We start from the raw sequence: 12,003 nt of genomic DNA on the forward strand, positions 1-12,003 counted from the left end.
TTCTGAACCATGAGGTCCGTACAGGAAAGGCTCTGAAGCGTTTGTCATATGAGAGCAGTTCAAATAGGCAGCATGGCTGAGGCAGCGTGTGCTAGATGCTGTATAGCGATAATTCTCTTTCCGATCAGCTGCTGTAGAGCTGTGATTCCCCACTAAGATCAGTGATATAAATACTCCAAGTGGTGCAGTGAGAGTAATATGGAAAAAGATGAACCGCTGTGGCAACCGCTAACGGGAGCAGCTGAAAGAAGAAGAAAGTGCAGTGAGAGTAACAACGCTAAAGCAGCTATGGTATATGGAAAAGTTTGGCCTTTCTGTGGACCATTTTATTGTTACAGGTTAATTACAATCAGATAAATTAAACTAATAAACAATATGCGGTTAATTTCAGTGTATTCATAAAGCTGCGTCGGGGATGTGGATCTAAAAAAGAAAGGGAAACCACACTGGAACAGTAGCACTGCTTTGATGCTGGGTGCTGCCAGTTTACAAAACTCAGCAGAGAACTTTCGTACGCCAGGGTTTTAGCTAGCGTGAAGATGATTGTGGCTTTACGCCAATTTTAGGTTTTATACATCGTGATTTGAGCATGGAAATGGGCTTACGCAACATTTTTGTGCGTACGCACCGTTTATTCATCAGGCCTCAGGACTGGGCAGTGTGCCAATCCATTGTATGGCATACTCACACATACACCTATCTTCACTCATACTCATTGAGATGGTAATAAAATGCATGTATATGAGGTGAAAAACAGACTTAAACAGAAAAAACACAAGCAGGTACAAGGAGGTCATATAAGCTTCACACATACTGACCAGAGAGAGACTTGAATGGAAGCCTGTGAAGCTGTGAAACAAATGTGCTAACAAGTTTGTCACCCAAGTAAGAATCAGCAAGTACAAAATACAATAGCAAGCACTTGGTCAAAACTATTTAGCTATTTAACTATTTAACTTTTGTACCTGACATGATGCAGGTTTATAGGGCCATTATTGTCATGCATATGGAGAACAGTGAAAGTCTTAGTTGTTTGTGCTAATCAACATGCAACCTGTCACCACTATCTGGGTAAGATATTCTATGGAAGTCTTTTTTTTAGAAATAGTTTTAAAGTTCTCATGACGTAGGAATGTGGTATAGAAAATATACTATAAAATTGAAGATTAATTTACAGTAATTAGTTTCCACCTTCATTTTATCAAAGTTTCAGAAGAACTTGATGAACTCTCAGATATTAATAAAAGATTTCATAAGCTGCAGTCGTCTGTGGAAGGAATATGCTGAAGCAAATTTTTCATTATTTTTTTTCCAATGTAGGCCACTCTTTGTGACTTTCTTGATTTTGTCATTTTCTAACTCATTTATTCTTTTTTTTGGCAATCCTAGCCTGTACAAACAGCATACTATGTTAAGCAAGATAGGAACCAACCTGGATGAGGCACCAGTTCATTGCCAGGAACAAACACGCAAATGTACTCACCCATTTAGACTCAACTGGGAGTCAACATTTAACCTAAGGTGCAGTTTTTGAGATGTGGAGCCAAAGCTGGAGTACCTGGAAAAAACTCTACCCAGATATGAGGAGAAAGTGGGATTTAAAGCTGACAGTAGTAAAAAACATACAAATTTACAGATCAAAGACATACAGCACTATGCCTCCTTTATTTGAGATGCTCCCTGCAATAGCTCTATATACTGTATCAATATACAGCATTTATAATAGTGTTTAAAGCATATTAGGTATGTCTTTCAGGTGAACGTTCTTTTGAGTACAATGCCAGATATATATGGAACAGAACACGCTCTACAAGGTTTTGCAATTTCAAAATCTCCCACAGAAGACCATTGGCAAATCTGTTAATTGTATATCTTAAAACAGAGAGACACATCATGTGACTTCAGTTGTGAATTGCCGTTTCAATTTTGCCTTGACAGGCATTACACCAACCTGTATATTTTGTATATTTTCCTCTTTTATACGTGTGATAGACATTATTGATGACAAACAGATCTGCAAGACAAGTAAATAAAACACCAGCATTCTGCATGTGTGGTGTAAGAACTTGCTGCCACAAGCTGTTTCGCCTGCATCTGCAAGTCCAACTTGGATAAACTTCTACATCATTAAATTGTTTCTGCTTTATGAAGTTGTCAGAGCTAATTAAAGTCAAATGTAATCGAATTCCATCAGTGGAATCCCTCAGGGTTCAGTCTTTGGGTCATTACTTTTTCTTATTTATACTGTATTTAATGACATTGTTTCTGGTAAAATTACTAAACTTCTCCAATTGGAGTGATGGCGCATACTGAAAAGGTAGCAAAAAGAATTCACAAACACCCGGACATTCTTCAGAACTGGGAGAACACTTAGAAAATACAGTTTAATGTAGAAAAGTTCAGAGTGCTACATGTGGGCAAAAGGAACATCGATTATAAATATACTGCTCAAAAAATGAAAGGAACACTTTTTAATCAAAGTACAGCATCAAGTTCCTTTCATTTTTTGAGCAGTTTATAACATGACAGACACTGTCTTACTGGAAGCAACTTCTAAAAAGTATTTAGGGCTTTATGTTGACACAACATTTTCATCAACTAAGTAATGTACATAAATAAATGTAGATAATGTTAGGTTATATCATAAAAACTGTTCAATATAAATGAAGGGGCATTATGGTCAAACTATATAATCCACTAGTGAGATCTTATCTGGAGTATTGTGTGCAGCACTGGTCACTACACCACAAGAAACACATAGCAGCACTTGAAGCTGTGCAGAGAAAAGCAACCAAATGCATCCCAGACATGTCCCACTGTGACAGACACAAAATTAAACCTGTTTAGTCTCGAGCAGAGGAGTCTGTGTGGGGACCTAATCCAGGTCTTCAAAATCCTCAAAGGCATTGGTAAAGTAGATCCAGCAAAATTCTTTCAGTTTAAGGGTTAATTACGCACATGAGGACATCAGTGGAAATTAAGGAGAACACTGAAGCCCTGAAGTACTTCTTTACACAAAGTGTTGCGGGACTCTAGAACAATCTGCCGAGAGAAGCAGAAACCTTGACAATCTTAAAGAAAAATCTTGATGAAATGCTAGGACAACTTAGTTCATAGCTAAACAAACAGGCTTTATGGACTAAATATTCTCTCGTTTGTACAATATTTTATGTGTCTTGTGTTTCTTATGCATATCTCCTCGCAATGCTTTAAGTCGTAACAGGTAAATTACAGTAAATGAAAGTGAAAGTATAAAATGCAAGAAAGGAAAACAAAGGGTTATCTAGATATGAATAAAATATCCTGTGGTGTGTAAGCCATCATGCACAGAATAAATAAAAATCTACCCAGTATTAACCTTACAATAAGACAACCATTATCCACAGATTATAATGATTCAATATTTCACTGACATTATAGCTCACTATCAGAGTGCCACGTTTACCTAATATCCATAACTGTCAGTTGCTGTAATAAAGTTATTCCCTATTTTAATGAAAATTACTACGGCCAGACATGCTTGAGCAAAGAAGGAATTAATTAGAAAAGTTTTTTTTTTTTCATTTAAGTTGTGTTAATTGGCAATTGTGTGGGAATATGGTGTGTGTGTGAGAGAGAGAGAGAGAGGGAGAGAGACAGAGTGGTCCCTGTGAGAGACTGTCCAAGCCTTTTTTCAGCCTTTGGTGCCCAATCATAGTAAGAAAACTGCAACTCTGAAATGGATTGAGAAGATTCTAGAACCTACTGTATCTACTGAAATCAGTCCACTGAGAACTACATTGCCTGCTCAGTCCTTGAATACACTTGAATGTTATGCCATGTATGCATTTTCTAACTTGTTATAAATTAGTATTATGTCAATGCTATTACCATTATGAACACTCATACCCCCAGTGTACAATTGGTGAAATTTCAGTGAACTGTGTCTTAGGGTCACATGCTTTGAGAACTGGATTGAAGCCAGGCTACAAATAGGACATGGAGAAAGGGTCCAGCAGGGATACACACTAAGTGATACTGCACTGGTAAGATGAGAAACCCTTCAGAAATTTGAGTGTGAAACAGAAGGTCACCTGGGAGCACATCCTTGCCTTCATGTCCTTGGAAAATCAGAATATTTGGTTAAATAGTTTTAGGTATGGAAAACTGGTGGAATATTGTGTCCTTGCTTGGTTCTATGTCAGTTATAATAGAGATTTTGCAGTGGATGGGCACTGAGTAATTCCAGACCTAACCTAGGAGTGCAATGCTACCAGGTCACTGTTACAGAGTGGTCATAGAACTTTTTGGATTGGACCTTAAAAGTTGATACAGAGCTGGCTATGATTACTTATATGGTGGAGTAATGGTCAAAGAATTGAACTTTAAACAACAAGATTGTGTTCAGTTTTTTCTCAGCCTACCTGTGCTGGATTTATAAAACCATACAAGTAAAATTTTACACTGTGCCCTGTTCTTGTATGTTTCAAGTTCCTTTTACCAAAAAAAAAAAAAACTAAAGCCAAGAGTAACAGGGAATGGAAGAAAGGTTCTTCAGTGTTGTAAAAAATGTATTATTTTATATACATATACTTAAAAGCTAGAGTCCTGTGATACACTGTAAGGACTCACAAGGGCCACAGAGAGAAACACATAATTCTCTGTCTGTACCTTCTAACTAACACATTTTAATAAAATGAATTGACTCAGCTAAATGTGTACTGGTAAAGGTTTTTGGACTTCAAATCCTGCCACTGATGCTGTGCGACCTTGAGCAAGTCACTTCACCTGTCTGTGCTTCATCTGGGAAAACAAAAGAATTATAACCAAGTAATGTTGTAATTTACCTTGGGTAAAGGTGTCAGCCAATAAATAAATAATAAAAAATCTTTTAGAATTCTTCCCTGTTTTTGTATGGCGAAAAACTGCAAATTAGATTAAATGTCCCGAACAAATATCAAAGTAGTAAGTCCTGCTGATGTGTATTAAAACGTCTATACCAGCTGGGAGGAGAACTCTGCGTTTTATAGGAGCTCACGACCCTATCTGATTTTCTGAGCCTTACAGTTTGTAGTTTTCTTACATTTCCTAGGAATCTTTCTTAATCCCATGAGTACAAGGCTTCTTTCAGCTACATTAATGTATTAATCTCTTGTAAGTGACTCAGTATTAGTTGAGTAAATTAAATATTAGAATGTTACACATTATTTGGTTTCTTCCTTCATTGCTGCTTTTTAATCTTCTTCAAAATATTTTATAGTCATATTGATAACTGATCGTCACAAGGAAAGCTAACTAATTTGTGTTACATGGCTTCTTATGTTCTGCATGTGCTCTGGACATAACCTGTAATGGCAAACATCCTTTTGAGTTACCCTCACACACTGTACCTCACTGAGTGATGCTTGCAAGGCACATCTATCCATTTTCTGAACCTGCTTATTCTCTTTATAGGGTTCTGGAAGCTAAAGCCTATCTTGACATCACTGGGAGTAAACTTGAAGTGGTCTATTGCATCCATATAATAAGCATTAGCACACTGATGTTTGGACAGCACGGTGGCACAGTAGTAGCGCTGCTGCCTCACAGTAAGGAGACCTGGGTTCACTTCCCAGGTCCTCCCTGCGTGGAGTTTGCTTGTTCTCCCCATGTCTGCATGGGTTTTCTCCGGGTGCTCTGGTTTTCTCCCACAGTTTAGGTGCATTGGCAATCCTAAATTGTCCCTAGTGTGTGCTTGGTGTGTGGGTGTGTGTGTACCCTGCCCGGGATTTGTTCCTGCCTTGCGCCCTGTGTTGGCTAGGATTGGCTCCACCAGACCCCCTTGACCCTGTAGTTAGGATATAGCGGGTTGGGTAATGACTGACTGACTGACACTGATGTTCAGACTTAAGGGTCAGTTATGGCCACCAGTCAACATAAACTTCACCTCTTTGTCATCTGGAAGGAAACCAAAGTACTTGTTATAATCATGCCAACCAAAAGAGAACACAGAAACTTCATACAGGCAGAAAGTGGAGCAACATTCGAACCCACATCTCTAGAGTTTTCAAGTGCTGCATTCACAAAGTCTGCATCTCTTACAAACATTCTCATCAAATAAGTTGGATATATGGTTTAGACGTGTGGCAAAAGTTCATTACATTCTAACCTTCCAAATACAAGCTTTGTTTATCCATTCCCTCCATTCCTGACTCTTCATGTTTGATTAAGACCAATCTTTTTATGATATTATAACATTAACCCACTTCCTCAGCAAATCACATTAGAAAGAAAAATTGACTTTAAAAGAAACATTCTAAGGGCAGAAACCTTTTAGCACTGCAGCTGAGGTTTCTCCTATGTATTTCCATACTTTATTACTTTTCAAGGTAGGTGTAATCCTGTTAACAATGCAGAGTTGGTTCCTGCCTTACATCCAGTATGGGGCACATTGCTGGCACCAACCGTGGTCTTACACTCACACAGGGCCAGTTTGGAATCATCAATCAGCCTAAAGTGCTGGCATTTAGGGATGCAGGAAGAAAATTGGGGAGATAATACAAGCTCCTTGTATGCAACAACCAGACATGGGATTTGAAGCAGCATACTTGATTCATTAGACATTTTTCAATAAAGCTTTACAAAGCACAGACCCCCACAAGGCCTGTATGCCTTAGTCAACTATTCTTTATTTTGTGCAGTGCCATTCATGTTAAACGCATGGCCACGATGTAATTTCCATGTTTACTCTCCAATTGAATTCTGTACAGTCTTTAATTCAATTCTATACAGTCTATAAACTAGTAGATCAATATTTGTTGCTTTTAAATACTTATACCAAATCAAGCTGATTTTTTTTTTTTTGTATTCCTTTTATACAGATTTGTAAGACCAGGAATCAAAGCCCTAGAAAAAAAAGCACACTGATAAATAAAGAAATGTGCATACACTATTCTCTCTGCAAGTCTGTTTACACATCTTTTGACATTTTATTTTTCCCAACCTTTTTCTGAGACAATTATTTTTATTACATTTTATTGTTATCTGCATACAGCTCCTAGATAGTCCTATTCCACTGGTGTCGCCGGCTTTATGTTGGGAAAATCCAATCAGCTTCAAGAAAAGGTTTATTTTCTCTGCTTGCAGTAACTGATTTGATGCCGTTTCACACCGAGACAGAAACTCCTGACACTGATAACTTGTGAAGTTACTTTGAAATGCTTGTGACATTACTTGTCATTACAAATAACACAAGAGGGTTTCAGTAAGTCTTAGATATGTGAGCAAGAAAAAAAACTGATTGGCTGTTGAAATTTCTTGCTGTTGAAATTTCTTTCAGTGCCAGGATGGTACGAATTGTTCTTTAGCAGGAAACCTCTCATTTTATGTGAAAGCCCTGTCATTCAAAATGGTCCTTTCTTTTCTTCCCTTCTGCCTAGCAGAGCACTGCATGTAATCACAGATATCATTTTTGTCTTTTTCTTTCTTTTAATATCTAAATATTTCTCTAAGGCATATTTTCATGTAATGCTATTCTTGTATTGCAAATGAATGACCTTGGCTATGATAATATAACAGAATTGCCCGATAGCTTTAATGATGAGATTTCCATGCAACCTGAAATCACTATTACGTTATGAAATGAATTGCATAGAGTATGTTTCCAAATATCCATTATGCTAACATAATTTGGCATTAGTTGTCTTCTGGTAGCCTTTATTCAAAAGAGGGAGAAAATGCGCAAGACGGGGATTGAAAATATCACAGAGTTCATAGAGTGAGCTGAATGTAATGCACTAATTACAAAGATGGTAACGAATGTACAGACAACACATTTGACTAAATCCCACAGGTAAAGGAAGCCCTTTGAATAACAAACGGTTTTGTTACACTGACTTCTTCTCTTACATGTTCTTCAATGCAAATTGTTATGTTGGCTACTGTCACAAAGCAATGGCTTAGGTGGCTTCCATATAATTGAAAAAGTAAAGACTCTTTAAACAAAAGGGAAGAAAAAGAGGCTCAATTCATGGTTTGCAAAAATGATAGCCAAACTAATACAGTGATATCTGAACCTTTTTTAGCCTGTATTTCATCTACAATCAAATAAAGTGTTACCAAGCAGTATATTCTCAGTCCATTTTTTTATACTATTTTGTATTTAACTATTTTTCCTCTTTCCCTACATTATTCTTGTAGACCTAGTTAATATTATTTAACATTTTTTAATTAATTAATACTGGTCAGAGTCATTAGATACTCTATTCATTCATCTGTCTGCGTATTTTGTAACTAACATATCCAGATGAGGGTCGCATGAAGCTAGTGCCTATCTTGGCAGCATAGGGTGCAAAACTGGAAAGAGCCATTGACAGGGGACCAATCGTTATACTCTGTATGCTTATATAAACCTCTAAATATGTATATCTTCTGATTCATTGCCGGATTCTGTTTTGCGCCAACTGCTACCAGAATTAGTACTGGAAAAAACAAATTCAAAAAGCTGATGGAGGGTTTTCAAAATTTATTTGTATTAGTATTTAGACAGAAAGGAACCATATAAAAAGTGAGTATTTCTTCACTTCTAGGATTACAGTCTACTATATATATTTTCAAGCCACACATTCTTCGAAAGAATGAATGAAAGTAGTTTCCTGTCATTTGGGGGAATCAGGGAAGAGAAATGAAACAGCTCACATTTACCACCTGTGTTGGTCTCATTTAGCACATGTTGGCAAATAACCGAAATAAAAATTTATGATGCTCCAAGGGCACCTTTAAATTCTGATTACAGTGATGTAAAAATCAGACTAATTATTACATCTTTCTTTGCTGACTCTGGTTTTTAAAATTTCCCATCTCCGACACCAAGCACTAAGGCATAACGGGTAAGGAATTAGGCACAGAAACTAGGCAGAGGTTTGAAATCAGACCCTTGGATCAGTCGGTAGGCCTGAGCATGTTATATAAAGAGGAAGGGAGTAGAAGCCATAATGGATCAGTTTGGGCTTCATCAACCAGAATCCAGACATCATAGATACAGTTAGAGGCATTATGTTTCAGTTTACTGGTACACCTAGGGGAAGAGTGGGAATAGTTACAGCCCAGTTTGATTTCATTTAAAAAGAAAAAAATAAAGTTTGGAAATTTATTTGGGTTGGATGGCTTTTGTACATTACTGTGATTTTACGTGTTGGCCGCCTTTAATTCAGATGAGGAGAAATCGTGTCACTGTCACACACATCTCATAATCATCAACAAATGGATGGCAACCACTTCCACGAAAAAATTTCAGATTCATAGTGTCAGTGTTTAAATATTTGACTAACGCATAAATCTGGTTAACTCATAGCCTACAGTATATACAGGTATTTAGCAGGCTCACTTGTTAAAATTCCAACGCTGATAAAGAAGCAACAGAAACAGTGCATTTCTTATACAGTAGAACCTCGGTTCACGACCATAATTCGTTCCAAAACTCTGGCCGTAAACCGATTTGGTCGTGAATCAAAGCAATTTCCCCCATAGGATTGTATGTAAATGCAATTAATCCGTTCCAGACCATACAAACTGTATGTAAATATATATATTTTTAAGTTTTTAAGCACAAATATAGTTAATTAAACCATAGAATGCACAGTGTAATAGTAAACTAAATGTAAAAACATTGAATAACACTGAGAAAACCTTGAACAACAGAGAAAACTAACACTGCAAGAGTTTGCGCAATAGCGCTACCAACTGCTGGCTAAAAGCACTTTTTTTAATGAGTTTTAAGCACAGGGAAAAAAATGAACGTTTGAAAAAATCCGTAATTTAATAAACCACCAAGAAAAATAACATTGCAACAATGCACGCTACGAACCGATCGCTGGAAACAGAAGTGAAAACAAAATCAAGCCCATTGCATTCTTTAACTGCCTTCCTACCTTAATGTGTCCAGCTCTCTCTCACGCTGCCTGTGTGTCTGCGTCTCCCTCTCTCTCGCGCTGCCTGTGTGTGTGTCGCGCTCTTTCTCGCGCTGCCTGTGTGTGTGTCGTGCTCTCTCTCACACTGCCTGTGTGTGTGTCACGCTGTCTCTCGCGCTGCCTGTGTGTGCGTCTGTCTTTCTCTTGCTGCCTGTGTGTGTGTGTGTCGCGCTCTCTCGCTCTCTCTCTCTTGCTCAGGAAATGCACAGAGAGAGATTGAACAAACCGAAAGGGAAACTGGCTTGTTCGTATACTGAGTGTGTGGTCGTGAACCGAGGCAAAAGTTTGGCGAACTTTTTGGTGATAAACCGAGTTGTACGTGTACCGAGATGTTTGTGAACCGAGGTTCCACTGTATATGAAGAAAACCACTTCCACGAAAAAATTTCAGATTCATAGTGTCAGTGTTTAAATATTTGACTAACACATAAATCTGCTTAACTCATAGTCTATATACAGATATTTAGCAGGCTCACTAGTTAAAATTCCCACACCAATAAAGAAGTAACAGAAACAGTGCATTTCTTATATATGAAGTTATCAGCTCATCCAGTTACACTTATGTCCATTTTCTAAACTAGCCTCATTCAATACAGGTTTTTGAAGGTCCAGAATCTCATACAGCAACACTGGGCCCAAGACAGCAACTTTTCCTCACCAGTGTTCCAATCCTTCACAGACACATCCACATTTACTTACACATCGTCCCCCTAATCTGCACATATTTGAGAATGGTTCCAGAGAAAACCCACACTAGACAAGTTGGAATTGTTAAGTCATGCAGACTATACAGGACTGTGGAACTGGGAGGCATTAGACACTGCAATTTTGTGCCTTCTTGTTAGATTTCATTCAACTTTTTTTTCATTCATGTTTCTAAAGTCTTAGCTAAAGCACTTCAAAGAAAACCCATGACACAAATGTAAATCATATTTTAATACTTCAAAAGGTAATGCAGGGCAATGTATTCTGCACAATAAGAAGGGACTTTGCAGTTTGATCATGCTACACAATTACAATTGTTTCTGCAGTAATTCTCCCCATAGCCAAGTAAAGCACTAAACAGAAAAAATGAAGCTGTGTTGGAGGATGTAAGCATATTAAATGTAAAGCGGTTTACTATAAAACTGTTTGGCATTGCTCTCTACCTTATTGTTTTCCTTACTTGCATTTGTAGATAACTCCCCAAATTATGTTTCAGGCAAATTTAAAGCCGTTGAAGTTCATCAAAGTCATTGACAGAGCTTGTTAAATCACTTGAATGTTTCAGTAATTGTTATGAATTGGAGTAATTTTCTAGGTACATGGAATTTTTTTTGCTCAATTTCAGTGACATGTTTTAGCTGGCTTTATTTTGAGAAAAGAGTGCAGAATCTTTATAAACTTAGAAAACCAACCTTTTTTTTTCCAGTGTGTTAAATTGAACACTATTTGCTTTCTGTCACTTCCATCTTGGCAACATAAGCTATTGAGTACAAAGAACTAAACACAAAACATACACAATCTAAAGTACAAAAGGTGTTGAATGAGAGAGTGACTTGGTGTCTGGATAAATGGGCCAAATGCAATGAATACACATGAGGAGTTGTGCTGTATCTATTACAGTACTCTGAGACAGTGACATTAAATAGAACTCAGTGTTCATTTATATGTGTGCCTTTTTTAAGTGATGTTTTTAATGCACATCATCCCTCTTAGGGAATCAAATAGAATTAACAAACTGGAATGCCAACACCCAACTAGAATAGATAGGAAGCACTAAACAGAAATCTCCACACTGTCTTCTTATATAATACGCTATTCTGGCGGTCTGTTTGTCTGTCCAGGATTTTAAATCACCTGTAGCTCACAAACCGTTTGAACTATTGACCTGAAATTTGGTACACATATACTACATGTAGTCTACTATCCTCTTTCGGGGTGATGATTGACCTCCAAGGTTATTCCGCTTTTTATTTTATTTTATTGTAGAATCAATTCTCGGCAGCGTCCAGCAGGGGGGCGGTGCGGTGCATGCATACGGACGTCGTTCTCATCCCTACTACCTTTGCCGTCGCTTCCCCTACCTCTTTATATCT

This window comes from Polypterus senegalus, chromosome 8, assembly GCF_016835505.1.
Source record: "Polypterus senegalus isolate Bchr_013 chromosome 8, ASM1683550v1, whole genome shotgun sequence".
Taxonomy (NCBI): Eukaryota; Metazoa; Chordata; class Cladistia; order Polypteriformes; family Polypteridae; genus Polypterus; species Polypterus senegalus.